Below are 14703 nucleotides of genomic sequence, written 5' to 3' on the forward strand. Positions count from 1 at the left end.
GAAGTATAAGCAAATTCAGTCCTAGGTCTCTTAGAGGGGGAAGGCTGGCTTCCCCTGATTAAAGTAATAAGGTCTTCAGCCATTCGTATTAGTGTTTTATTAGGCATAGAGGCCTGACCATGCAGTCTGGGAGTGTTTCCCAGGCATAGTTAGAGTTTTAGGCCTAGAAGATGGCGTCTGTTTAATATGCAAGGCAGTAGGCCTGAATACACCCTCAGAAAAGTACAGTTTTGTACCTACCATAAATGTAGATGTTAGAGTGCTAATACAGCTGCAGTCATAACAGATGGGTTCTCCTGCCGTCAGGCGGGTCCTCGGTCGGCCGAATTCCAAAGTCAAGGTCCAGCGTCGGTGGTCGCTTCTTCCCTGACGTCAGTGCGACAGGGGTATAAGAACCAGCAGACGCCATTTTCTTCAGTTTTTCTTGCCCCAGATGTCAGGTGCCCCCAGAAGGAAGGCAATACATAAATTTGTGTAATAAAGCAATGCAATATAATCAATACAGTAGTTGCAAGCAAATACACCATAAAAGAATACCCCAATCAGGTTGTATGAGGAGGTGTTAGCCAATAGGCCTGTCCCAAGAGGGGAAGGAAACCTGGACTGCAGCTGTATTAGTACTCTAACATCTACTTTTATGGTAGGTACAAAACTGTACTATGTTCATCGTGCATACAGCTGCAGTCATAACAGATGGGTAGAATCCCAAAGCTAAGAAAGGGGTGGTAGGCACTAGCTGGAACTAGGAGGAGCCAGGATGCCCTGCAAGACTGCAGTGGCAAAGCCTGCTCTAGTTTTGGAGTATAATGGTAGGTGGTAGTGCTTGGAGAAGGTATGCACAGAACTCCAAGTGGCTGCTTCCAAAATATCTTTGGTAGGAACTCTGAGGAAAGCTGCAGAGGTTAGCTGTGGCCTTTGTGGAGTGAGATCTGATGCCTGCAGGTACAGTTTTACCATGAAAAAAAGAGCAACAAAAGCGTATGCAGTGGGCTATCCATTTTGAGATTTGTCTGTTTGGAAACTGGCTTCCCCTTGAGCTCCTATAGCATAGGACACAAAGCTGTTCTGATTTTCTGAAGGGCTTTGTTCTGTCCAAATAATAACGCAGCTGTCTGTGGATGTCCAAGGAATGTAGTAGTCTCTCCCCTTTGTTTTGAGGATTAGGGTAAAAGGTAGGCAAGTGTATAGCCTGATTCAAAGCTACCCTGGATACCACCTTTGGCATAAAGGACGGGTTGGTTCGTAAGGAAACTCTGTCCTGATGGAAGATTATAAAAGGCTGCACAGCCATGAGGGTTTGTAGTTCCGATACCCTACGAGCTGAGGTGATAGCCAGAAAGAAAGCTGTTTTCCAGGACAAATATTGCAAATCTGTTGAGGCAGCTGGCTCAAAAGGAGGCAAGGTCAGCTTTTCTAGAATGAAATTGAGATCCCAAGCAGGTATTGGTAGTTTCCTTGGGGGCTTTATATTCTTAGCCCCTCTGAGGAACTGTCTTAAGAGGGGGTGAGAATAAAGGTGGATCAGTGTTGTATTCTGCAGAAATGGCTGAGGCATGGATTTTGATGGAGGAGAATGAAAGTCCACTGCTTAGCAGCTCAGCTAGATACTGTAATATTTGAGGTAAATTCAGTTTTCTAGGATTCTGGCCCTCTCTCATTCCAGGCACAAAACAGTTTCCATTTTGCGGAGTAAGCTTTTCTAGTAGATGGCCTTCCTGCACCTCCTTGGACATTAGGGTCTGTTGTGATGTTAAGGAATCTTCCATGCGGCCAGATTGAGTGTTTTCAGCTGACTGAAGAGTTTTGAAGCTGTGCTGAGTCAGAAGAGGTGGCATTAGAGGTAGGGTCCATGGAGGGGAATGCATCGGAGTGGGTACCAGTGCTGTCTTAGCCAGTCTGGAGCAATGAGAATCATCTTTGGTCTGTCTGCTCTGGTTTTTAATAGAACTTTGGGCAGCAGAGGAAGAGGTGGAAAGGCATAAACTGTCATGGTTGTCCAACTGAAAAAGAGCGTCCACTCTCCAGACCTGTGGATTGAAAGTCCTTGAGCAGAATTTTGTCAATTGGTGATTTTTGTGGGAGGCAAAGAGATCCATGTCTGGCCTTCCCCATGCTTGAATTATCTCTGTAAAAACTTGAGGATGCAACTTCCATTCATGTGGATCTGTCATATTTCTGCTTAGATTGTCTGCCAACGTGTTTTCCTTGCCTGGCAAGTACTGTGCTTGAAGTTCGATTTGTAATTCCAGAGCCATGTTCCAAAGTGACATGGCCAGCCTGCATAAGGGGTATGAATGGGTTCCTCCCAGTTTATGTACCACATTACTGTGTTGTCTGTCCTTATCAATAGTTGACCTGGATGCAGAAGGTCTTTGAAAGCTATTATAATAGCATTTATTACTGCTAGCATTTCCTTTTGATGTGAAGGTGCTTTTCTTTTTGGGACCATTTGCCGTGAATGCACCGATCTGTCATGTGCGCCCCCCAGGCGTAGTTCCAGGAGTCTGTTGTGATGACTTGATTTGCTTGAGGCTTGCAGAATGGGAGACCTGTGTTTGGCATGCTTGAGCCCACCACAGAAATTCCTTTTGAAGACATGGAATTAGTGGTATTATTGTTTCCAAACTGTGACTGTTGAGACCATAGGTTTTTCAGGTACTATTGAAGTTTCCTCATATGCAGCTTTGCACATATTAGTAGGAGGCAAGATGCCCTGAATCCCAGAGCCTGCAGGATTTTCCTTGCAGTCAGCCTGGTGAAATTTGCTAGTTTTTAGTATTGAGTTAGTTGCCCCTGCTTCTCTGGCGTGAGGTAGGCCATCTGGGTGTTTGTGTCCAAGTTGGCACCCAGGAAAATTATTTTCTGAGAAGGTATTAGCCTTGATTTCTTTTTGTTGACTGTATCCCAGAGAGTTCAACAACATTATTACAAAAGCCAGATGTTTCAGAAGTATGTGCTTGCTGTCCGCTTGGATCAGGCAGTCATCCAAATATGGGTATATTTGTATCCCTTGAAGTCTGCAGTAGGCAATTACTGATGCCAGGCATTTCGTGAATACTCTGGGCGCAGTAGATAAGCCAAAGGGCAATGCAGAGAATTGATAATGGGTTGGACCTGCAAGAAATCGGAGGTATCTTCTGCAATTTTGTCTGACTGGGACATGCAGGTATGCCTCCTTGAGGTCCAATGTTACCAGCCAAGACTCCTTGCCCAGCATGGGAAGAAGCTGCGGTAATGTGAGCATCTTGAATTTTGGTACGAGTAAAAATGTGTTTAGGATGGATAGGTCCAAAATAGGTCTCCAATCTTTTCCCTTCCTTGGTACCAGGAATAGTCTGGAATAAAAACCTTGACCTTGTTCATGAGTAGGTACCTCTTGAATAGCTTTCATGTCCATGAGATCTGAAATTTGTCTTTGTGCCTCTGCCCTTTGATTGTGTGGCAGGTTTGGTGTGCCTCATTTTTGGAAGGGTGTGAAAATGGAATCTGTAGCCTCCGTTTATAATGTCCAGGATTCATGTCCTTTGAGACAGTATGCCAATTTTTTTGAAAATGCCAGTTTTCCGCCTAAGGGTGCTGCCATTTGAGCCTTGGTTGGCATGCAAAGGGGAAAGTCATTGGGCTTGCTTTCTGAATGGCTGCGAACTATCCTCACCACCTCTGTGTAGGAGCTTGCCATTGTCTGCCTCTAAACGATCCTTGAGATTGCCCTCTGCCCCTTGGGCACCTGTATCTCTTTGGGGTCTGTCCGTGGCTGGAAAGGACCAATTTGTGGAAGGCCAATTTCTACTGAAACGTGGAGGTTGTACCTGTAGAAAATCTTTGTTTGCATTGATTTAGCCTTTTCCTCCATTTTCTTTAATACCTCCTCAGCTTCAACACCAAATACATCCTTTTGTAGAGGGGCATCTAGTAATTTAGCTTTGACATGATCTGGTAAGGTTTGCTCCTTCAGCCAGGCATGTCTACGTATGACTGATCCTGTAACAGCAGCTCTACATGAGGCCTCTAGAGCATCAAAACCACATTGCAAGGTATGTTTACCCACTTGTTCTGCACTATGCATCAAATCCTGCAACTCCAAGTCTGGTTCAGGTTGTGACATTTTGCTTCTCAACTGATAACAGAAACTGTTGGTACTTTAGCATATGGAACTGGCAGTTTAATGCCCTCATGGTTAAGGTGGCAGAGATGTATACCTTTTCCCCACCTTTCTAAGGATCTGGAATCTCTCGGAAGGTAATGGATTTTTAGCAGTGGAGGCCTTAATTCCCTTGGGGCCCTGTGAGATAGTTTCTGGGTCAGCTGCATGGCTTTTGTATAAAAATTGGTGCGAGTCAGGAACCCGGTAGTACCCGTCAGGCTTGACTGGGGCAGGAGGTAAAGAATCTGGGTTAAGGCAGGCCTCTGAGTACACATCTAATATGTCTAGGACAGGTGGTATAGCCAGAGGCCCGTGCTGAGGTAGTAAGAGAAAATCCCCAAGCCTTTTCTTGGAATCAGACTACTCTTGGCCTTCCCAGTGGAAGTGTTCCCTTAAGGTATGCAAGGTTTCCCCAAATGAGCAATCCTCCGGGGGGGACAGAGGGAATGGACTCCTCTGCATCAGAATCTTCAAAAGGGGAGTAAGAATGTTCCTGTTCAGAGTGCTCTGAAATAATGGAGGCCTGGTCAGAGGAGGGGGATTCTTCCTCCACTCTGGGCCTTTTGTCTGGGGGGGGGGGGGGTTGGGAACCCCTGATGAGTAATTAAATCCTCAGCCATTTTAAGCATCTGTTTTTTAGGCATGGGGCCTGGAGAAGGGCCCTGTGTAGCTCGCCTCGAATGCATGGCTGCTTTAGACTTAGTGAAAGCCTTGATGGAAAAAGAAGAGGAAGGTCTGAAGACACCCTGAGAGGAGGCAGACCTGTCTACATTTTGAGATTCACCACCAAGAGTGGCTTCAGTATCTGTAGTCAGGGTGTGGGCAGAGGAGCCTGCGACCTCGGGCACAGAAGACACCGCCAATGAAGTGTCGTCGGTAGGCAGGGGCTGCATAGGCGCCTGGCTGAGAACCGGACCACCTGTAGTCGGGCTTAGGCGTGGTGTCGGTAGAGGCCGCGGACCTCGTGTGTCGATCCTTATCTTTGCGTTTTTAGACAAAACTGGAGTCTGAGTATCCGACGACATAATAGTTACATTTTTTGCCAAAATAGTGCAGGGTGAACTCCGCCCGACACTTAATGGTGCGTTTGTTGAATGTAGCACAAAAACGACAGACAGATGTCTTGGTCTGGGCCTAAGCAAGGAATGCAGAGGGAATGAAAATCCTTATGCGGTATTTTGCTTCCCACATGAAATACAATTATTAACTTCATCTGACATCGGTCTGGGGCAAGAAAAGTTTCCCCAACGGGGTACTTAGCTTTCAAGATGACTTCGGTTGCAAAATTTTTGTAATTTCAGGAGCTGGCCGACTGGCACTTGCGAACTGCTTCTGCTTTGGGCACCACGCAGCAAGAAAGACTGAAGAAAATGGCGTCGGCTGGTTCTTTTATACCCCTGTCGCACTGGTTCTTATACCCCTGTCGCACTGACGTCAGGGAAGTGACGACAACCGACGCCGGACCTAGACTTTGGAATTAGCCAACCAAGGACCCGCCTGATGGCAGGAGAACCCATCTGTTATGACTGCCGCTGTATGCACGATGAAAATCCAGTACCTGCACAGCGGCTCCAGTTCCATCCAAGGTAGAGACATCCGCAGGTTCCACAGCTGAAGCATCTCAGCATACCGGACTCTGAATGGGTCTCAGTAGAGGCCTGCGAATCTGAAGTAGCAGGCATCAGGGGCTGCAAAAGCACTTCACTGAGTACCGGCGAACTGGCGACTAGCTTAGAAACGTAGTCAGCAGCTTTGGACCTAGGCAGCCTGTCTGTGCATTTTTCGCAATGGTCGGTAGTCAGGTGGCTTCCCAAAGGCATATCTGGATAATTGAATAGAGTACCAAAATATTTAGAAGCGAAAATGTACAGACTAATAGTTTGCCATTTAAATATGGCACAAAACCTACAGTGAGGTACGTTGTGGTAAGGGCTTAGGCAATGAATACAGTACGAATGAAAATCTTTGAGGCATTTGCTTTCCACAAGAAATACAACTGACTTACTGACATCTGTTTAGAGCAAGAAAAATTTTCCCCAACGAGGTACTTAACTTTAGTTGAAGACTTCGGTTCTGAGACTCAGAAACGAAAATTTAAAGCGTCGGCCGACTGGCACTTGCTAACTGCTTCGGGCACTGCACAGCAAGAAAGACTGATGTAATGGCATCAGCTGCATGCTTTATACCCCTAACTACCTGACGTCACAGAAGATGACCGCAACCAACGCAGGACCCAAGACTTGGATAATCATGCCAACTGAGGGCTACTGCAAGCAGATGACCCAAATGTGATTACTGCCAACAGTGAAACACTAAACATCCCCCCTGCCTTGAAAGGGAAGTCTTCCATTGGAGTTTCCCCCTCTGCCTCTAAGGAAGAGCTCTGCATGTCATGGAAAGAGCAGTGTGATTTTCTGTGCCACATATTCCTGCTCCTCTGGAGTAGAATCGCTGGAGTGGAGTGCCGGACACCAACAGCAGATAGGGTCTTGCCATCTTGTTTGCACCTTGCCAGCATATCTAACTTTAGGGCCAACAGAAGTGGCCTCGATGGAGGCGTTCGTAAAGGAAGCCTTAAAGAAGTCCGCAAAGGCACATCCAAGCATGTCTTCTCAGGACTTTATCCACACCTGCTGCTCTAGCCACTCCTTCCACTGTGTGTGAAATAAGGCACATGGAACTGGATACTGATTCCAGGGTCGCTGAGAAGCTAAAGCTATGTTGTCATGGACCTAATCAGAAACTGCTCTTGCTTGGTTTCTGAGAGTTGGTTAAGGTCCCTCTGGAGCCTTGTAAAGTGTGCCAAGTAGTTAAAGGACCTTACGGCAAAGGTTGTGAAGCAAACATGCTTCCAGAGTCCATCACCCAGGACTCCTTGTTGGGCGGATGGACAGTCTGGCTCTCTTCTGCCAAGGCTTTCTTGGTTGCAGCCCCCACCACGGCATCTACTGGAAGACCTTTTGACCAATGGGGGATGTTCAGCTGGGGGAGAAAATCTCATCAGGCCTCCACAGTATAGCTTCCAGGGTGTCAGGAGCCTTCGATGAATGCTGGACAATGAGCTGGACAAGCTTGCCGGCAGGGTAACCCAGGAGGTAGGGGGCCAGGCACAAAAAGCCTGCAGGAATATGTATTCTTCTGGAGGAAGGGTTGGAGGACTTCCAGTCACCCCTCTGTGTTAGGATCTACAGGAAGTCACCAAATGTCACCTCAGAGGGTGACCTTGGGGACCCTTCCCTGTCAAAGTCCATCTTTGATCAAAGACTCCTCAGTGGAGTCCATGTGCTTCCTCTTGCATGAAACCTTGCGAGGGACTTCCTGAAAGGGAAGCTCTGGGGAAGATTGCAAAGAGGGAGTCTCCTGAGGGGGAGAAAAGTACAGTTTTGTACCTACCATAAATGTAGATGTTCGAAGATCCACATTGCTGCAGTCCTAACACTTGGGGTAGTCCGCTGTCCCAGTCGGCCCGAATACCAAAGTATAAGGCTGACGTCGGTCAAGGCGCATTTGACTGACATCAGAACGTCAGGGTACAAATGCGCATGACCGACGTCATATCCTCAGTCTTTTCTTGCCCCAGATGTCAGAAGACCCTAAAAAGATAAGGCCAAAACCAAAACACACCAAAACACTCATGTGCCTAAAATATGTACAATATATACAAATGTACAAAAAATAGAACCTCACCCACACAACCACCCCTAAACACAGAGGGGAAGGAGGGAGGATTGGACTGCAGCAATGTGGATCTTCGAACATCTACATTTATGGTAGGTACAAAACTGTACTATGTTCTTCATCTCACATTGCTGCAGTCCTAACACTTGGGTAGAATCCCAAAGCAGAGGTAAGGGAGGATGGCTAAGCTATAATGAAGCAGGAGCTGCCAAAATGCCCTGCAACACAGCAGTGGCAAAACCAGCCCTGGACTTAGAATAGAGAGGAAGGTGGTAATGCTTGGAGAAAGTATGCACTGAACTCCAAGTAGCTGCCTCCAAAATATCCTTAGTTGCCACCCCTTAGAAATGCTGTTGAAGTGGCAGTAGCCCTAGTGGAATGAGGCCTAATCCCAGCTGGAATCTCTTTGCCATGATGGGAGTAACAGAATGCAATGCAAAACCCAATCCACTTAGAAATAGTTTGTTTTGACACAGGCTTGCCCTGAGAACTCAAAGCAAAAGAAACAAACAACTGCTGAGACTGCCTAAAATCCCTAGTCCTGCTTAAATAATAACGCAACTGCCTGTGTACATCTAAAGTGTGCAAAATCTTTTCCCTATTTTGGGGATCTGCATAAAAAGTAGGCAAATGAATAGTTTGGTTTAAAGCCACACTAGCTCCCACCTTACGCATAAATGAAGCATTAGTACGTAATGTTACCCTATCCTTATGAAAAATCAAAAAAGGCTCCACCGCCATAAGGGCCTGCAATTCAGAAACCCTTCTTGCAGAAGTAATGGCCAACAAAAAAGCAGTCTTCCATGACAAGTATTTCAACTCAGCAGTAGCCCCAGGCTCAAAAGGTTGTAGAGTAAGTTTCTCCAACACAAAATTGAGGTCCCAAGCAGGAGTAGGAGCTCTTCGTGAGGGTCTTATATTCTTTGCCCCTCTAAGAAATTGCTTGAACAAAGGATGAGAAAACAATGGTGGGTCACAATCATAGTGAGCTGAAATTGCTGCAGCATGAATCTTAATGGAAGAGAAAGACAAACCTTTGTCCAATAGCTCAGTAAGATATTGAAGAGCCACACTCAAATTAGGCTCAGAAACATCCAAATCCTTTGCTGCACTCCAAAATAAAAATCTCTTCCATTTTTCTGCATACACCTTACGTGTACTAGGTCTTCTGGCTTCCGTAATCACATTCAAAACTTGTTGAGGAAGTTGAGACCTGCTGTGGTTCAAAAGAGAATATGCCAGGCTGTTAGATGAAGAGTGAAGCTTGACATTGAGTAGATGACCGTCCCTCTGAGACAAAAGGTGTGGAATCAAAGGTAAAGGCCATGGAGGCTTTCTTACCAGATTCCTCAGTAATGGGTACCAGTGTTGCCGAGGCCAATCTGGAGCTATCAAAATCATCCTTGGCTTGTCTTGTCTGACCTTTAGGAGTACCTTTGGGAGGAGAGGCAGAGGTGGAAAGGCATACACATGAAGATTTTCCCAACTGAACGAAAGAGCATCCACTTTCCAAGCTGTGTGATGATAACTTTTCGTGCAAAACTTTGGCAGCTGGTGGTTTAGTGGAGAAGCGAACAGATCTATGTCTGGAGTTCCCCATGACACTGTCAATTTTTGAAATACATGAAGATCCAGTTTCCACTCGTGGGGATCCATGATTTGCCTGCTTAACACATCTGCTAAGGAGTTCTGTGCTCCTGGCAGAAACCTTGCTTGAAGAGTAAGCTGCAAGCCGAGCGCAGTCTCCCACAAAATCATTGCTTGCCTGCATAGAGGATAAGAATGTGTTCCCCCTTGCTTGTTGATGTACCACATGACAGTTGTGTTGTCTGTTAGAATCAACACCTGCCCTGGAAGAAGTAACTCCTTGAAAGCCTTCAATGCAAACTGGACTGCTAACATCTCCTTCATGTTGATATGTAGATGCTGTAGTCTGGCAGGCCACTTGTCTTGTATCCACTTTCCATTCAGATGAGCTCCCCAAGCTATGTCTGAGGCATCTGTCGTTAGAATCTGACTCGCCTCTGGCCGGGTCACAGAGTCCCTTGTTTAGGTGACATTCCTGAGCCCACCACAAAAATTCCTTTTGAATGCAAGGTATTATTTGAATGACAGTGTCCAGATCCTGGCAGTGCTGTGTCCATACATTTTTGAGATACCATTGTAGCTTCCTCATATGCAGTTTGGCATTGGGAAGCACCAGAATACAAGATGCCATGAACCCTAATGCTTGAAGGACTGTCCTTGCAGTCAGCACGGACTGATGAGATAGTTGATGGAAGTAAAGGGATAGACTCTTTTGTTTGTCCGGGGTTAAAAAGGCCATCTGGGCTGCTGTATTCAGTCTCACACCCAGAAAGCACATGTCTTGAGAGAGTACTAGACTGGACTTTATTTCGTTCACAGAATACCCCAGGCATCTTAGCACTGCTATCACATAATCCAGATGCTGAAGCTCGTCCTTTTCTTGAGCCAGAATCAGACAGTCGTCCAAGTAAGGATAGATTTGTATTCCTTTTAGCCTGAAAAAAGCTACAACTGGAGCCAGAACTTTTGTGAAAACTCTGGGCGCAGTAGATAAGCCAAAGGGCAATGCAGAGAACTGATAATGGGAATTTCCAGCTCGAAAACGCAGATACTTCCTGCAACTGTGTCTGATAGGCACATGAAGGTAAGCCTCCTTGAGATCTAAAGTTACCATCCAGTGATCTTTGCCCAGCAGAGGTAAAAGCTGTTGTAACGTCAACATTTTGAACTTGGGAATGTCCAAATAAGTGTTGAGGATAGACAAATCCAAAATTGGTCTCCACGTGTTCCCCTTTTTGGTACTAGGAACAGGCGAGAATAAAATCCTAGGCCCCTTTCTGGCACAGGAACCGCTGAATGGCCCCTATCTGGAGCAACAGAGAAATTTGCTTGTGAGCCTCTTTTCTTTGTAGAGGAGGAATGTCTGGCATGCCTTTGAAAGGAGGCAAGGTATGGAAATAAAACCTGTAACCGTGGTGAACGATATCCAATACCCATCTGTCTTGGGTAATAACACTCCAGTTTTCTTTGAAAAGTGCCAGCCTTCCTCCCAAAGGTGCTGCCAGACGAGAAGGCTCTGGCAGCTGAAAAGGCAAGTCATTGGGTCTGCTTACGAAAGGACTGACCCCTGCCCTCACCAGAAGACTGGGCAGGCGAACTGCCTGCTCTAGGCCTAAAAGAACCTTGAGCTCTGCCCCTACCACGTCTAGATCTACCCCTAGACTGAGAATCATAAGAAGGATAAGTCCACCCCTTAGTAGGCCAATTTCTACTAAACTTTGGAGGCTGAACCTGCGGTAACAGTCTGCATAGACTTAGCCTTGTCCTCCATTTTCTTTAAAACTGCGTCCACAGGCGCACCAAATAACACATCAGATTGTAAAGGAGCATCTAAAATCCTTGTCTTTACATGTTCAGCTAAATTCTGATCCTTGAGCTAGGCGTGCCTGCGAAGAACAGAACCAGTGGCTGCCACCCTCGAAGAGGCCTGTACAGCATCAAAACCACATTGCAAGGAATGCTTACCCACTTGTTCAGAAACATGAACTAAATCCTGCAACTCTTTACACTCAATACCTTCCGCCAGAGCATCTACCTTAGATTGTGAAAGGAGATAATTTTGGTATTTCAACATGTGAAACTGGCAATTCAAAGCCCTCATGGCTAAAGTGGAAGAAGTATACACCTTTTCCCCCATCTATCCAAAGCCCTTGCCTCTATCAGAAGGAACAGGATTTTTAACAGAAGCCTTAACACCTTTAGGGCCCTGAGAAACAGTTTCTGGGTCTGCCCTGGGACTCTTAAAAAGATACTTATGAGCTTCAGGCACCCTATAATACCTGTCCGGTTTAACTGGGGCAGGAGGCAAAGAATCAGGGTTCAGGGAAGCCTCTGCAAAAACATCCTCTACCACATCCAGAACAGGAGGTATAGCTAAAGGCCTATGCTGGGGTAGAAACAAAAATTCCCTAAGCCTTTTCCTAGAATCAGAGAAATCTTGACCTTCCCATTTAAAATGCTCCCTCATGGAATGAAGGGTCTCTGAAAAAGAAAAATCCTCAGGAGGAGAAGCCGAAGGTGTAGAGTCATCTACATCAGAATAAGGAGGATACTCCTGCAAGTCTTCAGCCGAAGACTCAGAAGCCTCCGAACACTGCTCAAAACTTTCAAGCTCAGGTTCCACCCTAGGCCTCTTATCAGGGGGGGGGTAAAGAACCTCTAATCATAGTAATCAAATCTTCTGCCATTTTAAGCATATGTTTCTTAGGCAGAGACCCTGAAGAAGTAGGGGAGACCCCCACTGAAGTTAACCCTGGCCTACCTCTAGAAGGAGCCTTGGAAACAGAAGGGAGGGCCTAACCACCTTAGGAAGGGAGGGAGAACAGCTACCTGAGAAGCCCCTTCAGCCTGGCCTACCTCCTGAGAGGACACATCTTGTAACAGTAAAGTCTCACCCTGAGAATCCAAAGGAACTTCTGGTAGAACCACCGGCTCCACCGAGCCCTCTAAAGAACCGACGTCCGGGACAGACGGTTCTTCCACCTAGGCTTCTGCTTTGTCCTTGCGCTTTTTAGAAGCGGCGCCGGAGCATCCGACGGCATGTTGTAATTACAACGCTTCCCAAAACTAACCTGGCACAATCTAATCTTCTCTTAATAGTGCGTTTGTTAAATCTAGCACAAGAGCGACAGCCAACAACGCCGTGCTCAGGCCCTAAGCAAGGTATACACAATGTATGGTAATCTCTATGAGGTATCTGTTTCCCACAAGAAATACAGTTATTCACTTTTTCTGACATCCGGTTAAATACTGAGGCAAGAAAACCAAAATATTCCCAACGGGTACTTAGCCAACTTTGATTCGGTCTGAAACTCCGACTTCAGAAAATTTCAGAACGCCAACCTGCACTCGCAATACTGCTTCTGCATCGGACCATGCGGCAAAAAAGACTGAGGATATGACGTCGGTCATGCGCATTTGTACCCTGACGTTCTGATGTCAGTCAAATGCGCCTTGACCGACGTCAGCCTTATACTTTGGTATTCGGGCCGACTGGGACAGCGGACTACCCCAAGTGTTAGGACTGCAGCAATGTGAGATGAACATCCAGAGGCCCTTGTGCCCGGTGATTGTGGCTTGCTACAGTTGCAGCAGAGTGGGGAAAGGACCAACATGGGGGGGTTTGCCAGCAGAGGCACGCGCCCTCTTCACAGCCTGGAAGAGAGGACTGCCCAAAGATGGATGCCCGAAGCAGAGCATGACAACCTCAGAACTGGAGTCACACCCCACTCCAATGAGCCAACCCCCAGACCAGGAGTCTCAAGAGGGCTGTGGAGTGAGGGAGGGATTCCTGGAGGGTGCCATAGAAAAAATGGCGCGGAACCAAGAATGCTTTCCCCCACGGCACAGCCACTAGCCTGAAAAGAGCTTGATGCCCAGTGCACCAAGGGCCATAAGGACGACTGGCTCCAAAGTGAGGTCCACTACTGGGGTCAGAGGGAAGGAAGCTGCTGTTGGAGGAAAGGGCTTCAATGCTTATGTGGAAGTCAAAGGAGGAGTGTATGTTGGAGTCTGTGGAGGAAAAGTCACCTGAAAGAGGGAACGTAGCTTTAGATGGTTGAGAAGAGATCCCTGGCCACAAGCAACTGGTAGACAAGCCGCAACACATCTTCAGTTTTCTGAGTTTGACCAGGAGTTTCTCTGAACAAGGAGATTCTGGCCTTTATAGAAAAGGACTATATTGGCTACCAATGAACTGATCCAGGGAAGGAGAACACTTGGTCCTTGCTAGTTCAAGTGGTGCAGAGCCTAGAACAGAGGGTGTCTGCACAGAGAATGGTGTCAAAGTTCTGCACCAACGAAGGCAGCGCCATAGAAGTAGGTGTCTGCACCATAAAGGGCAGTGTGGTAAATGTCTGCACAGATTCAGACAGTGCCATCGAGGAAGGTGTCTGCACCAGTAGTAATACCAAAAGGGACTGCACTGAAGAGAAGGTCTGTGCCAAACGTGTCTGCACTGTGGAGGACAGTATCTTCAAACTCTGGGCCGAAGGAGTTTGCACCAACAGTGCCAGAGACCACCCGAGACTGTGCCAATAAAGACTGTGACAAAACTGTTTTAGCCTAAGTGTCTGCACCGGGAAGTATGATGCAGATAAAGAGGACATAGCTGGTGCAAGAATCAACTGGGGCAGTGCCGGGGCTGGGACCGAAAGGGCCACAGATGTCAGCGCGAGTCTTGAAATTTCTACCTTTTTGTGAGTAGACTACTTGCGATCTCCAGAGGGCGATTAAGTGAGCGACAGAGGAGGAAGCAGAACACCTCTTACAGGCCGTTAACAGGAGGGGGTGAGCCCTCAGACCCAGACAGCCTCTCAGAAAGGAGTTTTAAGGAGGCCTTTCAGGATTAACTTGCTCTTTGAGAGCCCTGGTAGAAATATTTCTACAAATCCCACACGGGGGAGGCCACTGAAAGGTGGGAGACATTCAAGCAACAAACAAAATCATGGCCATCAGAAAGCAGTAGCTTATGGCCACATTCCATACACTGTCAGAAACCAACATTACTTTTCTTGCCCGACAATGAAGAATGACAGCACCAAGGGGTTAAGAAAGCTACCCAGAAGGGTAAGGAGAGAAAGGATTACCAACGATAGTAATGAACTAACTCAAGGTAAGAAAAAGGTAATAAAAAGGGAAGAAAAACTAAGGAACGAGTCTTAAAGTTATGATACGGTAGAAGTGTAGCAATAGTAACTGACTGAAAACTTTAAGCACTAAATATAGAAATTTTCAAAAAATTATTCACTTAGCTGAGAGTGGCTTGACAGCTGTACAGCAATGCAGCAAATGAA

At 46.6% G+C, this 14703-nt stretch overlaps 1 protein-coding gene across 2 annotated transcripts in view; it reads right to left on the reverse strand.

Moving 5' to 3' along the window:
• The window catches only part of CALM2 (calmodulin 2), a 531034-nt gene that overhangs the window by 100797 nt on the left and 415534 nt on the right, over positions 1-14703 (reverse strand). The gene's annotated exons all lie outside the window — the stretch shown is intronic.

The sequence above is a fragment of the Protopterus annectens genome, chromosome 1.part0 (genome assembly GCF_019279795.1).
Source record: "Protopterus annectens isolate FY-2018-M chromosome 1.part0, PAN1.0, whole genome shotgun sequence".
In the NCBI taxonomy this organism is placed as follows: Eukaryota; Metazoa; Chordata; order Ceratodontiformes; family Protopteridae; genus Protopterus; species Protopterus annectens.